Source organism: Lindgomyces ingoldianus (assembly GCF_010093535.1).
Source record: "Lindgomyces ingoldianus strain ATCC 200398 unplaced genomic scaffold BDR25scaffold_53, whole genome shotgun sequence".
In the NCBI taxonomy this organism is placed as follows: Eukaryota; Fungi; Ascomycota; class Dothideomycetes; order Pleosporales; family Lindgomycetaceae; genus Lindgomyces; species Lindgomyces ingoldianus.
This window is the reverse complement of record NW_022985214.1, coordinates 101,577-108,879: the sequence shown is the minus strand read 5'-3', so window position 1 is coordinate 108,879 and position 7,303 is coordinate 101,577.

The window sequence follows — 7,303 nt, the reverse complement described above, 5'->3', positions numbered from 1 at the left end:
ATCCAAACCCATCATTCATCTCAGGAAGCCTAGAAACAGTGCTTCAATCTAACAAAGCTATATCTAATGTTCTTTTAGCACATCTAAGTAGTGTTGTTAGGAATGCATTAGTGTAGAAAAGGTAGTTTAGTAGGGTCTTAGCAAAAGTAAGCAACTTAGGTGTGTAAGCAACTTGCCTGTGAAGTACGTTAGCAGGAGTTTTATTAATAAATAAACTATTAATACATAAATAGTGCTTTATTTAGAATAATTATCTAGGATTATTAAATAATTCACACGTGAGACTAAGCTAGCTTAGAGATTCTACTAGTTACTATCTATAATTACTGTGTTAAAAATTTAAAAGACTATAGCAATACTAGTTTATAATATATACTATCCTCTTAATAATCTCTTTAATAAGTAATATTTATGTCTATAAAACTATTACTGTAACAGCATAAGCAAGAAAACAGGTCTGAATGCGGCGGGAATCTACTTAGAGGCATATAGAAGTGCGTGGGGATTTAGAAACCTAGGAATGCTATTAACACCTTAGGCCTTGTACAAAAAGATATTAGAAAACTACAAAGCTAACTAAGAGAGGAAGTGCAACTAAATACTTAGGGGAATAGAGGTACAACAAGGGGCAGGGCAGAGTCGGAGCCGATACAAGGAATCTTTAGATATAAGGTTCGCTAGGTAACTTTAAATAGAACAATTTAAGCATATTCTTACATATACTTACTATTACTAATAATAAAGTTAACTTTTTTAAGTATAATAAGTTCTAAGGGTTTCTAAGCTCCTTTTTATTACTTTTTAAAGTAATATAAGTAAGGATTAGGCATTATAAAAGGTAATTTAGTAGTTAGTAGAGGTTAATTAAAACTAATAGTTTTTAATATAGTTAGCTAATTAATTTATGCTTTTAATTAAGTAATTTAGTTTTTAACAGCTATTGTCTGTACACAGCAGCAGCGTTACAGTCTAGATACTAGTTATCGCGCACAAGAAGGATCACGTAACTATGTCACATGATGCTCGTGCGCGAACCTCTGTGCGCGAACATGTAGATAATCCTCTTTTACTCTGTACAGAAGAGAAGACAGAGCAATGACTAGAAACCTGTTGCCTACTCTACCTACTTTGTACACTGTGCACACTGTACACAACTCTTACTTTTGCTACTTAAGTGCTTATACTATAAGCAGCTAGCTAACAGAGCCTATTTAACACTAATTAGTGTAACAGCGCAAGCAAGACAATGGGTCTAAATGCGGTAGGAATCCACTTAGAGGCATATAGAAGTGCGTGGGGACTCAATAACCTAGGGATTCCATTGACGCCTATAGGCCTCGTACGAAAGGATATCAGAAAACTACCAAGCTAGCTACAAGGGAGGTACGACTGAATACTTAGGGGAATAGGGGTACAGTAGGGGGCAGGGCAGGGTCGGGGCCAGGTGGGGTCGAGGCCGATACAAGGACCTTCCGGATAGCTTCCGGGCCACCCGAGATAGAACAACTCCTAAGAATTGTTACAATTAGTAGTTAATTTAATTAACTATAAATTAGCAAGAGTAATAATAAAGTACCTACTTCTTATATAGTACTTTGTTTTATTACCTATTCTTAAAGATAGTAGATTAATTCTTTACATTATATAGTAAGCTTTGCTACTGTAAAATACTACAACAGTTTATAAATAATCTGTAAAAGCAAAGCTTGCTTAGAGTAATTGTTGCAACTGCTAATTAGAGAGTAATAAGAAGCAAGTCTATTAACTATAAGAGGCTTATAGAGAGCTTAGGCGCTAAGTGTCTTAGGCTGCTTGTCTAAAACACAGGTACGGCGGACTGTTTGCTAGTGAAGGGAAAAAACTAATTGCTAATTTAAAAATTCTTTACCCTACACATAATTATAGCCTTTAGCTACTTACAACTTTATAATTATTTTATACACATTTATACATGTTAATTTTATAATGCCTAGTAAGCGTCTTTTAAATAGTTACATTGTACAAGTGCTTACTAATATAGTAGCAACGTAGGAGGACGTCCTAAGATTAACCTTAAACTATACTAACTTTATCTACTTAGGCTTTTTTATAAAGGTGTTACATATGCGCAGATAGCTACTTACTTTTTTAAAGAGTTTTAAGTCTATGTTACTTCTTATATAATTAAGTAGTAGTTTTAAATATAAAATGTAAAGCAACACTTTTTACTAAAGTTAAAAATAAAGTTAAAAATTAAATCTAGGTGCTATTTTTTAAAGTTAAGCTTAAAAATTTAGATATGCTTTATATACTACATAATAAAAGCTTCTAAATTAGAAAATATATGCTTATATAACTTTAATTTAAGCTTAGATTACATAGAAAAGTGTAAAGTATTAAATAAAGCTAGTAAGTAAATAAGCTTATATAATAACTTATTAGTTAAAAGCTAGAGAAAGGTGTTATTAATAAGTATAAGTAAAGGTATCTTTATACACACTTTTATTAACATAGCTATATTATTACATAGAACTAGTTATTTTATATTTATTATATAATAAACTATAAAGCAGTAGAGCGCTGCAAGCGCAACCTGCAGTAACACTGTAGAAAGTATATTATTCCTAGCCTAAACTTTATTTAGTCTATTAATAGCTATAGTAAGCTAAAACTGTACAGCGTAAAGATCTATACATGTATTAACACATACTTACAATACATTATATAGATTTATGTTAGAATCTTTGCCTACACTACTGTTAACTACTTTTACTAGTTTCTTAAAACACTTAAAAAAATAAAGTAGTAACTACATTTTATATAATTTAATTAAGAGATAGAGATAGTTATGCTAGCAAATGCTTATTACTAGCTTTAAAGGTTTATAAAGCCTAAAGTTTTATTTAATTAGTGCTACTTTTATAGCATAAGTACATTAAATTAGTAAATTAAAGCTTAGTAGTAGTAACTTTTAAAAGGCTTTCTTTTTTATTAGTAAGTTAGTATTTTATATAATACCTATTACTTTATCTTATTTTAAGTAAAATTACTTTTACTACCTTTAAACTTAAGGCTTTTTTTAAAAGATAGCTTAGCTAATTAGCTTACTATTTATACTATATATATTTTTATACTTTATAAGAAACTATATAGCTTTATATAATTATAAAACACATATTTAATTTAAAGGCAAAAGAACTATTTAAATAGTGTAGTTAGAAAGCTTTTTATACTTTATTACTATTTTAGAGCTTATGTCTAGAACTAGGCTTTTTTATTTAATGCTAATTAGCTTTATATAATTAAGAAAAGGGTTAATAGTTAAAATATAAATGCCTACCTTCTACAAAATACGCTTTAGTAGTGCAATAAGGTACTAGATTTACTTAGATTTAACAGCGTAGCTATAGCTTACTTTAACTTTTAGAATTATATAACACTATATCTAGATGTTTATCTTTAGCTTTAAGTAAAAGCATAATACTATATTTAGAACAGTCTTTAGCCTATACTATCTTTGCTTAAGTTACTTATTAAAGTGTAAAATTAGTAAGTAAGGTTTTATATAATATACTTAATATAAAAGTATCTAATTTAACTAAAGTAATTAAAACATAGTTTAAAATATTAATCTTAAAACTAACTTTAGTAAAAAAATGCTTATTAATTCTAATCTAGCTTAGTAGATTTATGTAAATGTAGTAACTAAGCCTTTATTTTTTTTATAGTATATTTAAATTTTTTATAGTTTTTTTTTTAGTTCTTTTTTTAGTTCTTTCTTTTATATAATGTATAATTTATTATTACTATAAGTGCCTAAGATAAGTTTTATCCTACTATAAAATAGTTTTATAGTAAGTAGTCTACTAAATATAAGTTTTATTTAGACTATAGTATTTAAATTTAACCTCTTACACCTACATAAATTATATAAGATAAAGAAGAGATAATCTGTCTAAAGAATATACTTAAAAGTGTAAAAAAAGAAATGTTTATCTCTTCTATATAAGCTGCTTTATATACACTAGCAGAATTAGCATGTTAGTAGTTAATCTAGTGTACATCTTTACTTCTTATTTAAGGCTATATAATAGCTAAGCTCTCTATTCTTATAATTCTCTACTTTATATAATATAAAGTAATTAATAAGTGTAAGTAAATTAATAGTATTAAACAGCTACATATAATACTCTCTTATATATTAGCTAATATCTAATACATAGTAGATTAGACCTAGATATAGCTTTAAAACATGCCTTTTATAAGCTATACTAAGTTTATTAAGAACAGCCTTTTTAAAAAGCTTATATAATTTAATTTTTTAATTACTAAAGGCTATTCTAAACTATATCTTATTATAGATGTTAGTAAAGATTATGTTACATATTTTTTAAAAAGTGCTAAGGATTATTATATAATTAAAGACTTATTAAAAAGTAGATACTTTAAGAACAGTAACTAAAGCATAACTTTATACCTAGTATATAAGGCAACTATAGTAGCTTAGAATAAGATCTTTTTATATAAACCCCCTACTAAGTAGACTAAGGTTAAGAAGAAAAAGAAGCTAGTAAAAAAAAAAAAAGTTAAGTAAAAATTAAGCTTTATTAAAAATAAAAAGAATAAAAAAATGCTTTTATATAATTATAAGTAAGCACTATTTTAGCTATTTAATGTTAATTCTTAAGTGCTTTCTTAGCTTTATAGTATTAAGAAGTAGTATGTTTTATATAATAATTTAATTTATTTTTTTTATCTACTAGCTTAGTTTAGTTTTACTATTTAATAGCTACTTATTTTAGTTACTATGTAAAGGTATAGGCTTTAACTAAGTGCTATAAACATCTTTACATAGCTAAGTGCTATAGACAACTCTTATAGCTAAGGCGCCTTACTGCTTTTAAAAGAAATATTATACATACTTTAAGCTAAAACTATTATATTATTAGCTAAAGCTTTAGTAGGTTTATTTTTAATAAAAATAAGCTACTACTGTAAACTATTACTAGCACTACTAATCTCTAGGTTGTAGCCTAAACATAGAGGTCTACTAGCTAGCTTATTATTACCCCCTTTTTTTATAGAGCAGTAACTAGCATAGTTATGCTATTTATAATTACTACATGCTCTGCTAAAGTGCCCCTTAGCGCAGCAGCACTCTAGGAACAGTTGTGGGCCTGAGACAGCGCCATAGCATGCGCTGCACAGGTTGACCACTGCTCTTCTGCAAGATTATATAAAAATAGCGTTAATATATAAAAGCCTGTGCAAAGCTATTTAATAACAGGATATACTACTATATATAAACTCTACATCCTGCCCTAGAAAGGCTAGCAATGCACAGGCCTGTAGACTATAAGCTAGTAGGGCCAGCTGCTGCTGTCCTATATATAGGACAAGATTAACATTAGCGCTAGCTTAGTTAGTAGCAGCAACAGCAGTATTATAAAAAATAAAAGCCTTATTTTAAGTGTTAGCTTTATATAATAAAAGTAATTAGAATACTATAGGCTTAATGCCTATATTATTATTGTTATTATTGTTGTTACTGCTGCTGCTACTGTTGCTGTTGCTGCTATTGTTACTATTGTTACTGTTGTTGTTACTGCTACTGCTGTAGTAGTAGTAGATGTGGAAGAGTGGTGGTGGCGGTGAGTATCTACAATTATTGTACAACGCTGTAGTAAAGGCAGTTGCTATAAAAGGCAGTTGCAATATAGTTATATAAAACAACCCTTTACTCCTTAGATCTTTAAAAAACATTGTACAAATGCGTTATAGTATGTTTTGCCTAGTAAAATACTATAGTGTTTTATACCTAAAATGCTTCTAAGCAATTAGCGATTAGTTTTTTCCCTTCACCAGCTAACAGTCCGCCGTACACAGGCGCGACACTAGGCCTATGTGCGCGACGCTAGGTCCCTGTGCTCTTCTTACGCAACAGTAATTGTTAGCGCATTAAAGTAGGTTGTCTAGGTTAAAGAATAGTTACAGTATAATGCTTAGCAAAATAGTATTAGATAAGTAATAGATGTATAATAATAATATTTAACTATAGCATGTAACTAATTACTAACACACTAATATAGCTAATGCTAATCTCTAACATACTAGTTAATGTAGCTAAAAAAAAGTAAATAATAGCTAGCTCTAGCTCTTAACGCGTTTCTGCCCTTGCAATAGTCTTCCTTTGTGTCACGATTGTGCACGAGTAAGGTTATAGAGCTTCACAGAGGTCTAGTTTAATTACTACGTAAGGTATTATAGTAGGTACAAGACGTTGTGTGAGGAACAGGAAGGTTTAGAAGGAAGTTAGTAATTAAATACTTAGCTTAAAAGTCTAAGCACTTTAGGTATAAATTAAGCCTATTTTAGGTTTAGTTAGTGTTAAGGCAGTTTATGCTTAAGTTTATGTCTATGTTATGTTATATTTATGTTAGATGTGCACTAATAATACTCTAGTACATGTCTAATACAGTTATGTCTAGGATCTAGGGAGGATACTGTGACAGTACCCCCCCTCTTATTAGGAAGGGAATCCTTTACATTAGTAGTTCTAGCATTAAGTTGTTTTTGTTAGGGTACAGGTTTAGTTTAGATAGGTATTAGGCGTAGAATTAGGTTACTACAGAGTTCTTTTACAGGGCTTTTGTAGGTTCCTACAACAGTTTATTATATCTAGTCTATTTTATAAAGTATTTATAGGTATGTTTCTTTTTGTTAAACTAGATCTGTTTAATGTCTTCTATAATGTATTCTAGTTTATTATTTATAATAACAGGTTTAGGTAGCAGGTTTAGCTGTCTAGGTAGATAGTTAGATTTAGAGGCTGCTTAGCGCAGCAATAATACGTAGAACACAGGGTGTATCTTTATGCTGTTAGGTAGGATTAATTAGTAAGCGTGCAATAAGACTATATAAGCTACTATAAAGGGGCTAAAGTTCTTCTAATTAAGTTTCTTTAATTATTAGTTTGTTTAGATATTTCTAGCGTCTAGCTAGACCTTCTTGCTAGCTACATACGCAGGGGCAGAGGTTTAGAATTAGTTTACGTACTTTTATTAAAAAGCTTAAGCCTATATAAGCTTTTTATAAATATATTTAGATATATTTTAGATTTTATTAATAAGTCTATTTACATCTATTACTTATATAAATTAATAAGTTAGTTAAGGGGTATTTATAAGTAGTTTAAATCTTATTTAGGGGTAGTATCTGTAGTTTACTAAGAACAGGGATACTTATGTTAATTTAGATGTTATGTTATTAGCTTTAAACTATGCTATAGCTAACTATTTTACCTAGTTATTTTACTAGTAGTTTA